This window comes from Mesoplodon bidens, assembly GCF_964165515.1.
Source record: "Mesoplodon bidens genome assembly, chromosome: 9".
Classification (NCBI taxonomy): Eukaryota; Metazoa; Chordata; class Mammalia; order Artiodactyla; family Ziphiidae; genus Mesoplodon; species Mesoplodon bidens.
This window is the reverse complement of record NC_138166.1, coordinates 79,580,614-79,600,987: the sequence shown is the minus strand read 5'-3', so window position 1 is coordinate 79,600,987 and position 20,374 is coordinate 79,580,614. Positions and strand designations below refer to the sequence as shown.

Below are 20,374 nucleotides of genomic sequence, written 5' to 3'. Positions count from 1 at the left end.
CTAGTGATACTTTGGATAAAATTGAGCCCTACAGCATTCAGTATAGATTCCCTCTTGCCCCATGACTTGGTATCCTGGGGTCACTTGTATCATATAGGAATTCCCAATCGTTGGAGCAGAAACAGCTATAACACAGTGGTCGCCTTCTGTAGCTCCCATGTTATTGTACGTTCCATATCTCACATGACCTTATTACACATTTCTCAATTTGCTATTAGCAATCAGAGTCTCAAAACTATTGTAGCAACATCTAATCATAATAGAAGCTCTTGTTGCTGTCCAATTTAAGTGTATATTTATTTTCTTAAAAAATAATAAAATGTAGATACATCTTACTTGACCTATTTTCTTCCAGAAATTTCTCTTAAATTATTTTTTTAAAGTTACCTTCACTCAAACTCTTAGTTCAAATAGAGTCAGTTAATGACCTGGCTCACTCTTCATCCTGCATCAGCCACAGTGGCCTTCTTGAGGCCCTGAAACCCTCCAAACCTGCTCTCACTTAATGACTTTTGCATTTGCTCTTCCCTAATCCAAGAATGCTCTTCTCAGATACATCTGTGATCTGCTCCTCCTGCCTTCAGGTCCTCTCATTAGGGAGCTACATTTCATGACCTTAGATGTAATTTCCAGTGCTCTCCCACACTCCCTAATCCCTTTACCCTGCTTTGTTACCCTCCACTGCACTTAGCACCATTTGATATAAATGTATGTGTTTATTTATTATCGTCCATTTTCCCACAATAATTTAAGCTCCCCAAGGACACAGACTTCGGCACATTCACATCCTTATCCTTAGTGCCTCGCATGAAGTAAGCACCCAATAGATAACTGCTCTATCTAATGGCTCTATGGAGCCAATGAATACCCTTTATTTATTTATTTATTTTACTTGAAAGCGAACAGATTATTTTAGAAGTAGATTGAAGTTAAAGAAAAAAAATCAGCATCTCCTACCCTTCAGTATTTCAAGGAAGGATTGACGTTGTCATAGGGGGTAAAAAAGATCAACAGAATCACAGAGAAGGTCATGCAGAGAAACTGATAATTTAAAGTTAGCCATAGGAGGCTTATCCTTCCCTTTCAAGACACCCGAAGAACGTTGCTGGCAAGACTCTCCATGCCAGCCATGAGAGCAGTGACACACAAACCCATCCTTCATGTCCTTTATTGTCTTCAGTTTATTGGCTGGAGAAATGATGACCCTCAAACTCTTACTTAGGACATATTTCTTACTGCTACTTTCAGGCATATGCAGATAGGAGGAGGATTCAGGTGCTTTTCGAACACATCTTCCATTATTGTGACATAGACTTTGCAGAGTTTGGCTGCTGTGGTCACATTAATAGCATAATGGTCCAATGGCCCTTGAATAAATTTTTGCACAGACAAGCAGGTCTCCTGTAGGAAAAACAGAGATTTAGATCACTTTCAAAATGTGATTCCATTATCCAGGTGGTATTTATTAATACCTGAATTTTATATCTGGTAAGGCTGGGAAGAAAGAGCATTTCAGTGATTAATCATTTAAATGATAGACTAAACCCTTATAAAGTCCCATAAGTGATGATCCATGCCTTTGATTAGGAATACACTAATGAACCAATTTCATACCATTTTCAGGGGAAGATGATTCCACATTTTTCCACTAGAGACTATCCTTAAAGAGATATTTATAGTAACACTTTACAAAGAAAATCATTAACGTGGGTTTTTTTAAATTTAAATTTAATTGTGAAACAATTTTGATACTGATACTTCATCTATGTTAATATCAGGTCAGATTTTTCTAAGACTGCCAAGTTATGGCATTCCTCTTCTTACCTCTGCAGAGATAACCGTCCTCCTGAAGTTGGGGGAGGGGCGTAGTCCTTGCATCCATGTTTTTATAACTTTACTACATATAAATGTAATTATGAACAATATGTAATATTATTTTGCGTTTTTAATTTTTTTATACTTTTCTTTTTTCTTTAATTAATTAATTTATTTTTGTCTGCGTTGGGTCTTCGCCACTGCGCGTGGGCTCCCCCGCGCTGTGATGAGCAGAGGCCACTGCTCACTGCGGTGTGCGGGTCTCTCATTGTGGTGGCCTCTCTTGCTGCAGAGCACGGGCTCTAGGCGTGCAGGCTTCAGTAGCTGTGGCACGTGGGCCCAGTAGTTGTGGCTCGCGGGCTCTAGAGCACAGGCTCAGTAGCTGTGGGGCACGGGCTTAGTTGCTCAGTTGTTCCACGGCATGTGCAATCCTCCCAGACCAGGGATCGAACCTGTGTCCCATGCGTTGGCAGACAGATTCCCAACCACTGCACCACCAGGGAAGTCCCAGTGTGTTTTTAAATTTTTATATAAATTTATATTATATGGAATATTTCATTTTATACAACTTGCTTTTCAAACAACATTCTTGAGATTTTTTCCCCAATGTTCATACATGTAGCCCTTTTTTAAAAAAAATTTAGCTGTGATTCAGTTTCATAGTATAAATATATCATCCACTATTTATTCATCAGTTGGGTTGTAGGAGAGTCTATAAAAGATCATTATTTACAATCAAAAGCCTAAGTCACTTGTATAGCATATAGAAAGTAAGGTTCTCTTCCCACAAGTCTATGGTTGGGTGCCATTGATGTGTCCACAATTTGGGGCTTTAACACTAGGACACATTTTCACCTATGGATGATCACACTGTGTGGCTAGGATGGGCTAGCCTAACTGAAATGACATCATCAGCTAACCCAGAATAATCTGGCTAGAATCTTCATCAATGCCTGCCTTGATCCATAAAGGAAGGACCATGGGAAAATCCTAGTAGATTCAATAAACATAAAGTGTGTTTTCAACTAGCATGTCAGTTATTTTGCATAAAGAACTCCAATTAATTTAAAACAGTGGGATAGTTTCTCTGGGAGAAGAGGCCCTGGAAATGTGAATCCATCTAATAAGGATTTAGGGGTTCAAATGCAAAATCATAAGGCAGAATAAAGCACTTAATGGCAGGCAGTTGAACAAGGATCACTTGGGCAATTACAAGTTCTGAAAATCCTGTGTGTAATATTTTTGTTCAAGGCACATTCAGTCTAGGCCAGCTTCATACTATATTTAGGAAAAAATGCCATTTTTAGTCAGGGCAAGACTCCTTACCTGAGGCATCTGAGGAGGTTTCTAGGACAGATGGAAAAAAATAAAACCAGGAAACCATAGAATAAAAAAGAAAGGAAGAAAAAGAAAGAAAGTGGGAGGAGGGAAGGGGGAGGAAGGAAGGGAGGGAAAGAGAGAGAGAGAAAGAAAGAAAGGAAGGAAGGAAGGAAGGAAGAAAGGAAGGAAGGAAGGAAGGAAGGAAGGAAGGAAGAAAGGAAGGAAGGAAGGAAAGAAGGAAGGAAGGAAAGAAGGAAGGAAGGAAGGAAGAAAGAAAGAAAGAAGGAAAGGGGGAGGGAGGAGGGAGAAAAGAAAAGATTGGGGGGAGACTGTAATCAAAGAGAGCATAGAACACAGGCAAACCCGATCAAGTTCAACTGGTGCATCCCCTGTTCTGTCCCAGCCCTCTTCCTTGAGATTCCTTCTTCACTCATCTTCCAGGATGTCACACTCTCCTGGATTTTTCCTATCTCACTGAATGCTCCTTCTTCATCTCCTTGACCAGCTCCTGCTCAACTTTCCTACCTCTTAACCCTGGAGTGCCCTAGGCTTAGTTCTTGGACCATTTCTCTTCTCCAGCTATACTCTCTCTGGATAAACTCATCCCATCTCACTGCCTTAAATAGAACTCCCAAATGTGTATTTCCCAGACTTTATCCCTGACTGACTGTACACCCACCTGCCTGTTTGACATCTCCACCTGGATGTCTCACAAACAGTTCAACCTCAGCCTACTCCAATCTGATCTCCTGATCCTCTTCCCAGCCTGCTGCTCTGACAGCCTTCCCCATCTCAGCATATGCCAGCTCCCTCTTTCCAATGCCTCAGGAGCAAAAGCTTGGAGGTGCAAGTTTTGTGGGTGTTGGGAGTGTCCCTAACCAAATCTCAAGGGCCCCTCATGCAAGAAGGAGCCAGGCCCTACATGGCAGCCATGTGCAAAGGTCTTCAAGAGACAACAATAATTATAAATGTCACCAAATAAATAAAAATTACCTTGCCCAGCTGTCTCCTCTCCACCCTAGTCTCCTTACCCATCCTTGAAGCAAATGAGCAACAAAATTGATGGTACTCCTCTTCCCCGTAACTGAGACCCAGACTTGGGGTGTGGGGAGGAGAAGCAAGAAGTTTTAACCTGGAGAGTAACAACCACCACCTATATGGCACTTACCATGTGCCAGGTACTGTTTTAAGTGCTTTACATGTATGAATAATGTAATTCTCATAACAGCCCTATGAGATAGATACTATTATTCACCCCATTTTACAGATAAAGAAATTGTAGAGATTTGCTCAAGGTCAAATGGCTAGTAGGTAACAAAAAGTGAACACTGGAACCCAAGCAATTCAACCCCAGGCCTCCTGCTCTTACTAACCCCACTATGCTGACTTGTGCAATGCCGAACGAGAAAGATGTGGCTGTTTTTATATTTTATGAGACTGGATGTTTTAATACCTGAAAATTGAACTATTTGTTAATACCTAGAAGTGAGGAAAAACTGTGGTTTCAGAATTTTCACTTAGGTAGTGTGACGGGCCACCAACTGAACATGTCCAAAGTCAGCTGTGGAAAAATAATAGAGTTATCCCATGTGAGCATTTCTATCAAGAGTAGATTGTTAATAAAGTTTATATAAATATATTTTTCCTCCCATGAGCATTTCTATCATAGATAATCAGAAAATAAAGAATCACTTTTGGAGAATCCATCCTCCATGTGGATGAAAAAATATTTATTTTTAAAGTTTAGTATTCTTTCTTTGCCACATATATATTACATCATTTAATCTACCAAAATTCTGGCAAAGTAGGTTTTATTTCAGTCCTTTTTTTATAGATGGAGAAATGGAGTCTCAGAGAGGTTAATTAACTTGTCCAAGATTACATCCCTAGAATGTAAAATTTGAATTCTCATTTAGGGTTGTCTGATTGGAAAACTTGTGCTCTTTCCACGCTACTACCAGCAACAGTGGCTGGTACAGAGTAAGTGCTCAATGTGAGTGCCTGTCCTCTTTGCACTTTATTAAAGCCAAGTGAGTAGATAATCTGCAACCGTTTGTCTCCAACCTGAAAAATTAAAAAAGAAAATCAATATCTAGAAGACCTCCAAGAGGCTGACGGAGTAATCACTGCTTACCTTTGAATCAGAATATTCATATCCTCCCCACAATATTATTCCTGCCATCCCCAATGCTGCACTCTCACCAACTATATGTACCAAGTCCTCCTAGAAAAGAGAAGGATCACAAGCGGTTTGTGCCAACCATATTTAGTCATTGACAATTCAGTAAGTCTCAATCCGTCAACTGTGGTAAAGAGCGCATTGATAATGTTATCTTTGTGTCTAAAGCAAAGGACTATAGAGCAGAACTGGAAAGGGTAATTCTGCCTGGGATACTTACCTGATAAATATTTATGATGCTCCAGGCAATATTCTAGACACTAGGAATATAAAAATGAAATAGATTCCAGTTCTTGTTCTTGAGGGAGTGCTTTACTGTGATGACTGAGACAGACATATATAACTACAGCGTAACAAATTAGATTACATATTAGCACCAACAAGATATATAGAGATTAGAGGAAGTGCTTAATGCTGCATGGAAAAGTCTGGGAAGACTTCCTTCAAGAGGTGAAATTTTAGAAGGGTCTTTGGAAATGAGTATAAATTGATAAAATAGACTAGAGAGAGCAGAGTTTTATATCCAGAAGGAAGAAAAATGGCAGAGGCTCATATGTACGAAAGAGCATGATCCATCCAGAGAAGTGCCAGTAACTCTTACGGTAAAAAGCACAGGGGACTTGGGGAGAAGTAAAGGCATCTGAATCATTGTATATAAGTAGGATCCAAATACAAGTGTCTTTTATGCTATTTTATTTTATTACTTTATTTTATTACGCTATTTTAAAGTCCTAGGGTTTAACTACAAGAACGTTTTAGTATTGGAAGGCCACATATTTGCAACTTTTAAAAAATAAATTTATTTATTTTATTTTATTTATTTATTTTTGGCTGTGTTGGGTCTTCGTTGCTGCACCCAGGCTTTCTCTAGTTGCGGCAAGCAGAGGCTACTCTTCATTGTGGTGCGTGAGCTTCTCATTGTGGTGGCTTCTCTTGTTGTGGAGCACAGGCTCTAGGTGTGTGGGCTTCAGTAGTTGTGGTGCACGGGTTCAGTAGTTGTGGCTCATGGGCTCTAGAGCGCAGGCTCAGTAGTTGTGGTGCACGGGCTTAGTTGCTCCTCAGCATGTGGGATCTTCCCAGATCAGGGATGGAACCCATGTCCCCTGCATTGGCAGGTGGATTCTTAACCACTGTGCCACCCGGGATACCTGCTCCTTCCCTGTCCAATGGGAGGTGACAGGTGAGAGAGAAAATAACCATCAATCAAGAGGGCTTCAGGGAAAAAAGTCCAGGAGGTAGACAGTGGAGATGATTGCACAACAGTGTGAATATACTTAATATCACTGAACTGTACATTTGAAAGATCATTAAAATGGTAAGTTGATTGTATGTTTACTTTACCATAATTAAAAAATAAACTTAAAAAGAATGCTGCAGGGGAAGCAGAAGACAGCCAGTTTTCTGTTATATCAAGAAAGTTAGGTGACCATTCAGAAAAAGAGATGTATGATCTAGGGGATTTTCTTGACTACAGATTTTAAATTATAGAGGATATAATGGACAGGTTTGTCAGGTCAGGGAGGGATGTGAATTTGGCTCCATGACAGGGTATAGAGGAAAATACAAGTGATAAAAATAACCTGGGAGTTTGGGCTTTATGTGTTAAAGGCATGATGGAATGCATTCTGATGGAGTCTTAAAGGGAGGTAAATCATCAGTTCCAATTACAGCCTCCTACTTGTCACTGGTATCTTAGATATTTTGTAGTGAGAAGTATTGGGAAAGGGACATCATTTTGCCAGCAGCATTCAGAGTTCTGTGGGCCTCACTTTCATTTCTGCCCAGGACAGTGTCAAAGGTGAAAAAGATGTGGTTTAGCTTTTTGTTATGCATGTTCTTCAACTAAAATGTGAACCAATTAACATGGTTCTAAACACACACGTGTGTGTGTGTGTGTGTGTGTATAGAGACATATATACAGATATATGTGTCTATATGTATCTCCAAATTCATATGTAATTGGGGATTTCATTCTTTCCACTCAATGACAGTAAACCCTGTGACGTCTCCCAGATAGATATATTTTTTACATATGATGAAATCAACAACCACTAAGTTCATTATGATAACACTTAATTAACTTAGGATCCAGTAAAAAATCACACTGCGGTTTACAACAACTTTAAACCAACAAAGGTTTATAATAACGTCATAGAGCCTCTTACAATGTGCTATGGGGCATTCCAGACATAGATGAAATTTTCTCTCAAGGCATGACTTGTTTGCATGAAAGTTGGAGCCCTGTAGAAGCCACGCGGCATCAACAGAATTTTTTAACCTGCAGGTTACTTACGGTTTTGATTTTCTCAGAGAGAGTCATAGTAGTTTTCTAAAAAGACAAAGAAAAGAAATAATGATTAAAGCAGATTTGACTCCATAGAGCATTTGTTCAAATTCACCCATATTTCCAATTTCTAATAAAATGATGTCAGGTCAAATTATTTAAATTCCCCTACAAAAAATTAATAACAAAGGAGTAAAATATTTTCTATAAAGCTTATAAAATACAGACTTAGGGCTTCCCTGGTGGCGCAGTGGTTGAGAGTCCACCTGCCAATGCAGGGGACACGGGTTCGTGCCCCGGTCCGGGAAGATCCCACGTGTTGTGGAGCGGCTGGGCCCGTGAGCCATGGCCGCTGAGCCTGCGCGTCCGGAGCCTGTGCTCCCCAACGGGAGAGGCCACAACAGTGAGAGGCCCATGTACAGCAAAAAAAAAAAAAACCCAAAACAGAACCCTCTAAAATACAGACTTAGACTTTGGTTTGCTTACTTACATAGATTGCCAGGGCATTAGAGCCACCTCAGCCTCATGGCCTCAAGGACACTGGAACAGGAGTCCAGACATATTTTCTGATCTTCACAGAGTCTAGGACTGTGGGAGAAAACATGAATCTTCCCTGCAGATAGGTTTCCAATTTGTAAGATCTGTCAGATGAACTCAGGCTCCCTGAAAGAGATTTGGCTGGAGGGGGTACAAGAAGAGTATAGTATTCTTGAAGGCTAGGTAGGTTGAGGTCCAGCATCCAAAGATTGGAGGGAACAGGTACAAGTACAGTGTGAGCCTGGGCTTGACCATCTTCTGACCCCTCTTTGTCTCCTCCCTTCAAGAGCTTGCCTGTTCTGGGTAAAAGAGAACAATGATTTAGAAGAAAGCACTGTGATTCCTACTGCCACAGGAACCTATAATTTCCCAGTGGAATTAAAATAGCAAGCTTCTCAGATATCTGGGGAGAGGTAAGAAGATCACTATTTTGAGGAGTGGAGTAGGTTGGTAGCCACACAGAAAAGGGCTGGGACAAACCCCTGGAGCAAACTGTGACAAGGAGTCATAAAGTCAGAGCAAAGGACATTTGAGCAGAAGGAATGCAACGTGCTGATTAAGTCAGAATCTTTCTTCTCCCTTCCTCTAGGACTCCTCCAGTTACAAATTGGAGGGGACAGAGTAAAGTGTTGTATAGCCACATGAGGGGTCTCAGACACTGGAGTCTGTGTATTGTTACACATGTGAACCATTTATCCTCAATGGTGGGTAAAGTCAGGAAAAATATGTGAATAACTACACTCATCACGTTTCTTTAGGAAAAAAGTGTCACGTCATATATGCCATTTACTACTGTGCTTTATTCACATCAGGTGGGTGGTGGCTTGTGAAGGTAATCAGCCTGGCTATGGGGGGGAAAGTTACATTTTCTTAACGTGTATATAGTATAGTACGAGTAAATTGTGAATTACAGTATAAGGGTATATAAACAACCAACAAATTATACGAAGTTGAATCATTTCTGTAAGTTAGACAACCCAGAGTGCCACCTGAGTTCAAAACATGAAGATACAAATGTGGTTAAAAAAAAGTCTTGATAAGCTTTGAGCTGGAAGTGTATTTGAGGCTTGAACTTAAGCAGGATTTGAACAGGCTGAATTTGCAAAGGGACTCCAGATGGAGGGAAGAGCAGGAAGAAAACTACAGAGGAAGAGAGACAAAGGGCCTGCACAAACGGTAACACACACTGCTTTGCGAGGTGTAGATAGTTCGAGGTAGAGAAGTCTAGCAGGAAGTTAGGAATTTTTCTAGAAGTGTGGAACTGGGAATCTTCTTTGTTGAGGAGGCGGTTGACACAAAGGAAGAAAATATCTACAGACAAAAGGTGAGACAGGAAGATTTTGGAAATCACCTCAAAATTGAAGAAGGAGAGAAAATATCCAGTAACAGAAGGAAAAAACAAAAGCCATGAGAGAATAGGGAAGACAGGACAGTGTACCCAAGGATAAGGGTCCACAAGCATTTAAAGAAGGTAATGAAATGTGCAAGATGAGAACCAAGAAAAGACAACTTGCTGAGGCAATCAGATGCTGACGACCTTCAGTATAGCAGTTTCAAGACAGTTAAGGGTTTTATGAGTGAATCCACTTAGTGAAGGCAGCATTCTTCTTCAGACTCAAGTGCAGTCTCTGTGTCCTCTTGATGTCTCTCCCTAGGGATCCTTCAGCTAGAGTAAAGAGAGGATTCCATCTCAAAAAAAGATGCCTGGATGGTTCAGGCCTCTTGACTCCCATATACTCAACTGAATTTACTCCTGAAGAGGTAAAAGAACAAACTGACACTATATTTAGAGTCATAGTAAATAATCAGGTGTGTGGAGCTTGATGTCTTTTAGTCCTGAAATACTAGTGGATTTAAGAGATACGGGTAATGCTAGCTGATACAGTAGTATATGACTGTAGATATTTCATAATCTAAAAGATATATTTGGAACAGTACTGCATCTTCCTTTTTACTTATTAAGCCATCTTATATATATATATATATATATTTTTAATTTATTATTATTTTTTTTGCAGTACGCAGGCCTCTCACTGTTGTGGCCTCTCCCATTGCAGAGCACAGGCTCTGGATGCGCAGGCTCAGCAGCCATGGCTCACGGGCCCAGCCACTCCGTGGCATGTGGGATCTTCCCGGACCGGGGCATGAACCCATGTTCCCTGCATCGGCAGGCGGACACTCAACCACTGCACCACCTGGGAAGCCCTAAGCCATCTTATTTTTTCAAGCAGTTGAAAATAGGCATTTGTTAATGTTTAGCTTTGCTTTTAGTATCTTTTGTTTCTGTCTTTAAAATTAAAGATTCAATACCATGGAAAGATCTATAGGCTGCTCAAAAGTGACATATACTCATCAGCACTCTTTTGTAGGGAAGTCTTTAAAAGATGAAAAACCAAAACAAAAATTTCCCAACTTGGGCTCCACAATTTGGGTTAGATTTTAAATTTTAGATTAATAATAAATGTAGCTCAAGAATACACAAAATAAAGTAGGTTGAACTTGATTTGCACACTTAACGAGTGCAAAAAGGCAAAAGCTAAATTTAAATTTTATTAAACAGAGGATTCTCAGAAACAGAGAAGGCATCTTTTGATGATACGTAAAAATGAGAGGAAAGCTTTCCTTTAAAAATAAGTTTCTACCTGAAGACTTTCAAAAGATTTACAGTAGAGGGAGTTGTAGTGAAGAGAGAGATATTTTTTAATTTAATTTTTCAAAACTCCACATGGATATTGAAAATTAGAATTATCAAGCAAACATTTATCATTTTATATAATATCAGAACCTTCTGCAGCAAGCATCTGGGAAAATCTTTATTTTTGGAAGTATCAAGTATTACATTGGTTGCTTTGGCAGTGGTTGTACTTGGAGATTACATGCTCAGTTTTCTCCCAGACTCATCAATCTCCTCCTCTTCTGGGGAGGGATAAGGGAAGAGGCAGAGAAAAGATAAAAGTGTTTCTACCATACTATTCTGGAAATTTCTTTCCCTTCAGGACACAAAAACGGTGGAAAGAAATGTGCTTCTCCAATACATGTCTATAGGGTGATGAGATATTTTGGTGTGCTGGGGACAGTCACAATTACACCCATTGTCCTAGGTCCTAGTGTACCTTTTATTTCTCAGTTTTGCTCCAATTTAGAAAATAAATTATATGTACACCCTACATATGTAGCAATTGCCCTATATAGACTCAAGAAGTATAACACAGATCTTTCTCAGTTTATGGTGGGTTAAGTCTCAATAAGCCCATTATAAGTTGAAAATATCGTTAAATTGAAACATTAATCTACCTAACCTACTGTACATCACAGCTTAGTGCAGCCTCCCTTAAATGTACTCAGAACACGTACATTAGCCTACTGTTGGGCAAAATCATCTAACACAAAGACTGTTTTGTAATAAAATGTTGAAATGTCACATGTAATTTATTGAATACTGTAAGGAAAAGAAAAAAACAGAATGGCTGTATGGGCACAGAATAGTTGTAAGTGTACGAGTTGTTTATCCTTGTGACTGTGTGGCTGACTGGGAGCTGCAGCATTGCCGCTGCCCAGCATCACAAGAGAGTATCTTAGGGCAAATCACTAGCCCAGGAAAAGATCAAAATTCAAAACTTGAAGTATGGTTTCCACTGGATGAATATTGCTTTTGCATCATTGTAAAGTTGAAAAATCGTGGAACCACCATAAGTCAGGAACTGCCTGCACCGAAAATAGAAATTTCAAAGATTATGTTTTCAGGGATCATTTCTATAGTTCATTATGAGAGAAGTTTCTCTGGATGTGTAGAACACTTGAAACTCTGAGGAAGAAGCTTAGTGTTCTCTCCTGAGTGTGAAGCTGGTTCTTGGTGTTGGTTCTGCAACTGCCATTGGCCACTGATGATCATTCTTCTCTTCCTTTGGGAGAGCAAGAGGAAGAGGACACTGCCTGAGTAAAACAAACAACAAAAAAAGAAGTTTCAAAGTATTTTCTAATTAACCTACAAACTGGAGGAATATGAAATTGCAAAAAAAATTAAAACAAACAATAAAATTGGTGACATCAGTCAATATGATAATTTTATTTATTAACTTTATTCTTTATTTATAAGAGTTTAACAGCTTAGAAATAAGGGTAGGGTTTTTTTTTAATTTGAAATTTTAACTATAGAATTATTAGTCATCTTCAATAAACCAATTTGTACTTTTTTACTCTTTCTCCTCATGAGAGGAAAGGCTTCATGTAATTTTTGGCTCGAGTTAATGAGCACACTGAAACATCTCACCTCTATTTAAGAGCATGTTAAGATCCATTTATATAGAATACACCAAAATTCCTTTTCTGGATTAATAACTACCAGTGCTACCCCTGAACCAACTCAATTCCACTTAAATTTAAGAAACAATAGTTTTGGACTCATAGATTGATGGAACAGAATAGAGCCCAGAAATAAACCCACACATTTATTGTCAAGTAATTTATGAGAAAGGAGCCAAGAATATACAACGGGGAAAGGACAATCTCTTCAATAAATGGTGTTGGGAAAACCGAACAGCCACATGCAAAAGAATGAAATTGGACCATTATCTTTTACACCATACACAAAAATTAACTCAAAATGGATTAAAGACTTGAATGTAAGACCTGAAACCATAGAACTCCTAGAAGAGAACATAAGTATCTTGACATCCATCTTGGTAATGATATTTTTGGATTTGATACTAAAAGTAAAGGCAACAAAAGTGAAAATAAACAAATGGGACTACCTCAGACTAACGCTTCTGCACAGCAGAGGAAACCATCAACAAAATTAAAGGCAACCTACTGAGTGGGAGAAAATATTTGCAAATCATATATTGGATCAAGGGTTAATATCCAAAATATGTAAAGAACTCACACAACTCAATCATAAAAAAACAAACAATCTGATTTTAAATGGGCAGAAGATCTGAATAGACATTTTTCCAAAGAAGACATAGAGAAGGCCAACAGGTACATGAAAAGATGCTCAATATCACAAATCATTAGGAAATGCAAATCAAAATCACAATGAAATATCACCTGACACCTGTTAGAATGACTATTATGAAAAAGACAAGAAATAACAAGTGTTCGTGAGGAGGGATGTGGAGAAAAGGTAACCCTTGTACACTAATGGTGGGAATGTAAATTGGTGTAGCCACTATGGAAAACTGTATGGAGGTCCCTCAACAATTAAAAGTAGTACTATCGGGCTTCCCTGGTGGCGCAGATGGTTGAGAATCTGCCTGCCAATGCAGGGGACACAGGTTCGAGCCCTGGTCTGGGAAGATCCCACATGCCGCGGAGCGACTGGGCCCGTGAGCCACAATTACTGAGCCTGCGCGTCTGGAGCCTGGGCTCGGCAACAAGAGAGGCCGCGATAGTGAGAGGCCCGCGCACCGTGATGAAGAATGGTCCCCGCTCACCGCAACTAGAGAAAGCCCTCACACAGAAACAAAGACGTAACACAGCCAAAAATAAATAAATACATTAAAAAAAAAAAAAAAAAAAGTAGTACTATCACATGATAGAGCAATTCCACTTCTGGGTATTTATCTAAAGAAAACAAAAACACCTAACTCGAAAAGATATATGCATTCCTATGTTCACAGAAGCATTATTTACAGTAGCCAAGATATGGAAACAACCTATATGTCCATTAATGGATAAATGGATAAAGAAAATGTGATACACAGACACACATATGTATACATAATGAAATATTATTTAGCCATAAAAAGTGAAATCTTGCCATTTGCAAAAACATGGATGGATCTTGTGGGGATTATGCTATGTGAAAACAGAGAAAGACAAATATAATAGGAGCTCACTTGTATGGGGAATCCAAAAAGAACAAAGCCCATAGATACAGGGAGCAGATAGCTGGTTGTCAGATTGGGGGGTGGGAGGGAGGAAGTGGGATAAATGGGTAAAGGTAGTCAGAAGGTACAAACTTCCAGTTATAAAATAAATAATCCATGGGGATGTAATGTACAGCATAGCGACCATAGTTAATAATACTGTATTGCATATTTGAAAGTTTCTAAGAGAGTAAATCTTAAAAGATCTCATCACAAGAAAAAAATCTTTGTAACTATGTATGATGATGGATAGTTAACTAGTTGGTTCAGTAAGATTTTTTTCAAGTGCCTCAGTATGGAAACCAGAAGTGAATGAGAACTAACATAAATATATGCCTAAATTGATCACATCCTCATGAGCCAACAAGGGACAGGAAATGAGTGGTGGGTAAAGGAAGATTAGTGAAGCTTCTACTTCAAGAGGATGATATAGACATAGAAACCAATCTTGCATAATAAATTATCTTTCAAAATAACATTGAGATTTGAAATGGATGAGTAGAAAGAATTTTTTTTTTTTTTTGCAGTATGCGGGCCTCTCACTGTTGTGGCCTCTCCCGTTGCGGAGCACAGGCTCTGGACATGCAGGCTCAGCGGCCATGGCTCACGGGCCCAGCCGCTCCGCGGCATGTGGGATCTTCCCGGACCGGGGCACGAACCCGTGTCCCCTGCATCGGCAGGCGGACTCTCAACCACTGCGCCACCAGGGAAGCCCCATAGTTCATTTTTATGTGCCTGTGCTGCAACTTGGGACATGGCAGCCCACATGTTTGCTTCCTCCCAGAATCTCAAATGGTGAGTATAAGGGTGAAAGAGTACCTCTCCATTCTCTGTGTTCCTTGCACTTAAAGAATGCCTGGGTCTAGGCCAGAGCCAAAACCCGGAGAAGGAAAAATGCAGAGAGACATCCACTCTCTTCACTCTCTTACTGTCCTCTTCTTCCCATAATTACCCTTAGTTTGAAAGGAGTGTGTTTTACCCCAGACAGGGCCTGGCTGGCCACCATAGGTAGAGGGGGAAACATCTCTCCATCACTGGTTAACTGTTAAGCTGAGTCCTCCAAGATTATAAGGCTGAAGTCTTACTGCACAATCCAAATGTATACGTCAGAAGGAGAATTTTAATTTATTCCATTTGCATTCATCATATAAACAAATTTTAGATTCATCCTGCACAGATGGAAGCTTTCTTAACACCAAGGTAAAAGTCATGAGTTCAGAAAAGCAAAAAAGAAAATTATATTATTTATGTTAAAAATTACGAATCCTCACATCAAACTTCTAAGATTGGTACGCTTATTAATTCTCTTTTAGAAAACAGATAATCGATGCTCATAAAGGTTATGTAACACAAATTATAAGATGACATTATTGGAGTTTCAAACAATTCTATCTACCAAGCTCCTGCTAAAATGCCTTTTCTTGAAATTTTTGTGGTTAATCCTTGCAAAGAGAAGAAAATGAAAGTCGAGGATTCCAACACAATATGTAATACAGATGACTATAGACTGACTTAAAGTCTACACCCTAACAAGGGCCCCAAAAGTAAGTAATCTGAAACAGAATCAGGTCATGTATTGGTTAGGAATGACATAAGAGAGCAGAACATCCTTGCAGAGAGAAAGCTGGCATTATTCTGGGCATGTGCTCAAGGGTTACGATCAACTCCAAAATCTGAGTAGCTTAACACAATAAGTTTACATTTTTGTCCACATTACACCTCTCATATGAGTTGGCAGACTTTCTGCTCCACACGGTCATTCAGAGACCCAGGCCAGTGGAGCTGCCGCCATGTTGTAGATGCACCAGCCTGAGCTCGCAGCTTCCTCTGGTGTTCTGTTAGGGAAAGAGGGAAACGGGGCACTTGCAAAGGCATTTCAAATAATACACTTACATCCACTAGTATTTCACTAGTCAGAACTAGTCCTTTGAACCCATCTAATTGCAAGGTGGCCAGGAAATGGCAGGAGAGCAAATGGGTTTGATGTGCCCCTGCCACGGCCCCATGAACATAATTCATATATCCAGCCACCTGCCTCCTCCTTACTTAAGTTCTTTCATTTCCAACGTTACCTTTAAATTCAGGATAAATATTATTATCCTTGTTTTAGAGACTGCTTTACATACTGTGATCAAGGAAAAATACTGCAAGATCTTTACAAAGCTTTATTAAAGGCTAAATTACAGTCCTAAGATCATTGTAGGTAATATTTTGTGCGTGTGTTTTTTAATGAAGCAGTGTTTATGGCACGAGAACTCATCTACTCTTATACCTGTTAGGAATAAGGCACCACACAAGTAGACGGGTGGAGCCTGCTGAATGCATGGTTTCTATCACCACAGCTTGCCCATAACCTTGGCCTTACTTCTGGTTTAAATACACGAGAGTGACTTCAGAGTTAAACATCTGATTGTGTTGCAACTGGCTTTTCAACTAACTGGTTTCCGTTTACAGAATTCCTTATTACATTATGAGTCTCGAACAACAGAAGTGTGCGAGTCAATATTAACACCGGGAACTTGAACCTACTATAAAAAGTTACTTCAGAAGTTGAGGTCTTTAGGAAATGTAAGGAAGTAGCACCACCTGGTGGGTAAGAATGACAGGAGAAATTGGAGATTTGCTTATTAAGAAATGAGTAGTTGTGGGCGCTTTAGAAAATTATTACAATTGCTGTAGATATAATCAGTTTTCCAAACAAAAGCCTTCTGAGAGCTTTGAATTGAGACCTGAGGAATGAAATTCTCTCCTTAGAAAACAGGGACAAATAGAGGGTGTATGACTTTTCACCTTACCATATCTGACTGATGGCTGTTCACTGGGATCTGGGGAAACCCAGGTCAGTGAAAATGGCCTGTGGTAGTGATGAGAGGGTGGTTTACAACCAACCCAAGACTATAATCATCAAAGAGCCGAGAGTCTTGGTAATGTTAGAAAGTTTACACGTGCTAGGCCAAGGCACTGAGCATAGGCCTCCAACTCACTTAGTACTTATTAGTAAAGTGTGAGCAGGGGGCCCTTCCTCATATCTGTTTATTGGTCAGTATCAGAATTTAATGGTGAGATTTTTTTTGAAAAAGGCAAGAACAACCAAAGTTTTCAGCTTTTCAGCTTTCAAGTATCTGTGCCCCATTTATCTAGCTGACATTTTCATACAGCTTGGACATTCCTTTGTTAACCTGAAACAAATATTTCTGCCAGATAGTTCTCCGGCCAAGATAGGTTTGTTTGGGATCAGTAAAGAACTGCAGTTCAGGGTCTGCAACCACGTCAAGCCATGTGCAAGTCCCTGCACGGCAAGGGAAGGAGCAAGCTTTTATAGAGGGGGAAAGGAAGTTAGGAGGACTCTAGTAAACAACGAGTCCATGGCTTTTCATTGCCTGAGTCCTTGCCAGGAAAGAAGAGGGGTCTTTTTCTGTCCAATGGGCTCTGGTATTTCTATAGGGTATGAGAGTTCCTCTTTCTGGTCTCCCAACTCTATTTAATTGAGATTTCTGTTTATTAATTTTTCATAGCTTCCTCGAGAAATTAAATTTGGGGTTCTATTGAGCCATTTTTGAAAGCTGAACTTAAACAGAGCAACCATGTAATGAACCTGTTCTGGAATACCTGACTGGAACACTTTAATCCCAGCTTTTTCTGATATGTTTGGCAGCAACAATGGTAGACCTGATCTACAGTAAGAGAAGGCACAAGAATAGTCACAGCGAACAGATGTTGAAACCTCATACATGTTACCCATCAGTTTATCATTGAAACTCATTAAGCCAGGCTCCCTTAAGGGACTGTTTTCACCTGACTTTCCCCCCTGTGCATATCAAAGCCAAATGTATTTTATAGTCTTCAAGTATATAGAGCAAGAAGTTGTAGTCAGCAGGCTTCGGGGGTCAAGAAAGATGCCTTAGGGCTTCCCTGGTGGCGCAGTGGTTGAGAGTCTGCCTGCCGATGCAGGGGACACGAGTTCGTGCCCTGGTCTGGGAAGATCCCACATGCCGCGGAGCGGCTGGGCCCGTGAGCCATGGCCGCTGAGCCTGCGCGTCCGGAGCCTGTGCTCCACAACGGGAGAGGCCACAACAGTGAGAGGCCCGTGTACCGCAAAAAAAAAAAAAAAAAAAAAAAAAGAAAGATGCCTTAGCCCAGGAGCTGAAAGTCCAGATTTTGAACCAGATTTTTTTCTCTTTTGAGATCTTGTTACCCATTAGTTTTACCCTCCCCTCCCCACCCCCATTTCCCATCCCTCTCACCCTAATCAACCACTAATCTACTTTCTCTCTACAGATTTGCCTGTTTTGGACCTTTCCTGTGAATGCAATTGGCTTCTTTGTTATTGGCTTCTTTCACTTAGCCTAATGTTTTCAAGCTTCCTCCATGTTGTAGTATATATCAGCACTTCATTCCTTTTTGTAGCTGAATAATATTCCATTGTATGTATGTACCACATTTTGTTTATTCATTCGTCCTCCAAATGGCATTTGGATTTTTCCACCTTTTGGCTATTATGAATAATACTGCTTTGAACATTAGTGTACACATTTTTATGTGAACATATGCTTTAATTTCTCTTGGAATGAAATGACTAGATCTTAGAAATTGAATTGTTAGGTTATATGATAACCATGTTTAATAAAGAGTACCTGATTTTTAATCCTGGCTCTGGTGTTTCTAGCTCTGTGTTTTTAGGAAAGTTATGCCTCAGTTACTTTATCTATAAAATGGAGCCAACAGTACTTCATATGCTTGTTTTAAAGATAAAGGAAGTTACTATATAAAAGGCTCATAGGGACCTCCCTGGTGGTCCAGTGGCTGAGACTCTGCGCTCCCAATGCAGGGGGCCCAGGTTCGATCCCTGGTCAGGGAATTAGATCTCACATGTCACAACTAAAATTTAAAAAAAGATCCCCACATGCCACAACAAAGATCCCACATGCTGCAACTAAGACCCAGCGCAGCCAAAATAAATAAATGGGTTTTTTTCCCCAAAGGCTCATAATATATCTATAAATATCACATAAGTGTTTTATATATATATATATATATATACACATATATATATATACACACACATATATATACATATATATATATATGTATATATATATGTATATATATATATCAGTTTCCATATCCTCTTCCCTGTCCCTTTCATGACAAAAGGAATAGTTTCAGGTTTGGTCAGATCTGGACAATTCCTCCTGTATTGTCCCAACTCTACTAACCATTTTCTGTTTTCCCAGAATGCCTAACCCCACATTGTTCTGTGTTTAAATTGTGGCTTCTTTTCTTTAGTGCCTTATAGAGATTAATAAATAGTGCTTATTCTTTACATTGGAAAAAGATCAAAGTTCACTTAAATATAAGCTTTATAGAGGCTTCATTTCCCTGCAGTATAGCTTGCAAACAGTTGCCTTCCTGCTTTACTTGTAAGCTGTGGGGAAGATATTTAATTATTTGCTTGGCCTAATACTCTCAACACTAGTGTCTTACCCTGTATGTCTCTGTCCCAGAGGACTCAAGGAGTCAGTTTTATTCTGCTCCATTTTTGGTAAGAATTCCTTGTTTGTTGGGGTCCAAGGTGAAATGGCTCCCACCATGGTGCAGTACCATGACTCTCCCGGGTAACTATTATACATTCCACTAATCGTATTTCTGATTAAGCCAGTCATGCTTACAACCATGGAGACTACGTTGATAGTAAGCTCTCAAATCCTGGGATGCTCTATTTAACAATATGACTCAAAGGACATTGGGTCTCAGATTTTATCACTGTAAAAACAGTCCGCTTGGCATAAAGGTAAAATATGCTTAAAGTCAACGATCTAGCAAATACATCAAATTTTTCTTAAGCAAAGAAGACAGAAGGGGAGTTTTATTTACTGAGAGCTTACTATGCGGCAGATGCTAACTGCTTTTATTAATATTTTGGACCAGCTCAAGGCTGAAGCATGACATGAAGTTCTCTATTTGTGCCTAATAGCACAACTTCTTGTTACAAAATGTCCCAGGGGCTTGGTGACCATCACCGAATGCTCCTAAGGACTGACACAGATGCCCAGACACACATCTTATTTTGCATGGGCCCAGGATATCTGTAGGTGAGAACTTACCTGGTCCACATATTGTGTTCAGGCAACCACAAACCAGTCTAGGGGACTGGGATTCCTTGAAGGAGGCTGGCCTGGAGAAAGGGAGCTTAGAAACTATGAGAAGATGCGGAAGAGCAGGTCTAAGCTGGTAGCTTGCCTGAATGTCAAAGGGAGCCATGGATGTGGCAGCAGGAGGCTGCACATGACCTTCCCTGACATTGTTCCTCACCAAGCATGAGTGTGCCATGGCTGGTCTACCTGCAGATCTGGTTCTAGGGGCCTAACTTGA

General features: G+C 39.9%; 1 protein-coding gene and 1 pseudogene across 2 annotated transcripts in view; both read right to left on the bottom strand.

The window, feature by feature from the left end:
• Positions 1-960: 960 nt before the first annotated feature.
• On the bottom strand, positions 961-20,332 carry LOC308622312 (annotated as a pseudogene). Its single transcript has 5 exons — positions 20,107-20,332; positions 9,311-9,446; positions 8,290-8,434; positions 5,270-5,359; positions 961-1,401 (listed from the first exon to the last, which is right to left on the bottom strand). The product of its transcript is annotated as an uncharacterized misc_RNA (transcript).
• Positions 11,563-20,374, bottom strand: part of LOC308622311 (uncharacterized protein) — a gene marked incomplete at its 5' end in the record, with an annotated part of 42,864 nt that continues 34,052 nt past the window's right edge. The window contains one exon of the mRNA XM_081243667.1: positions 11,563-12,037. The remainder of the gene's footprint in view (positions 12,038-20,374) is intronic.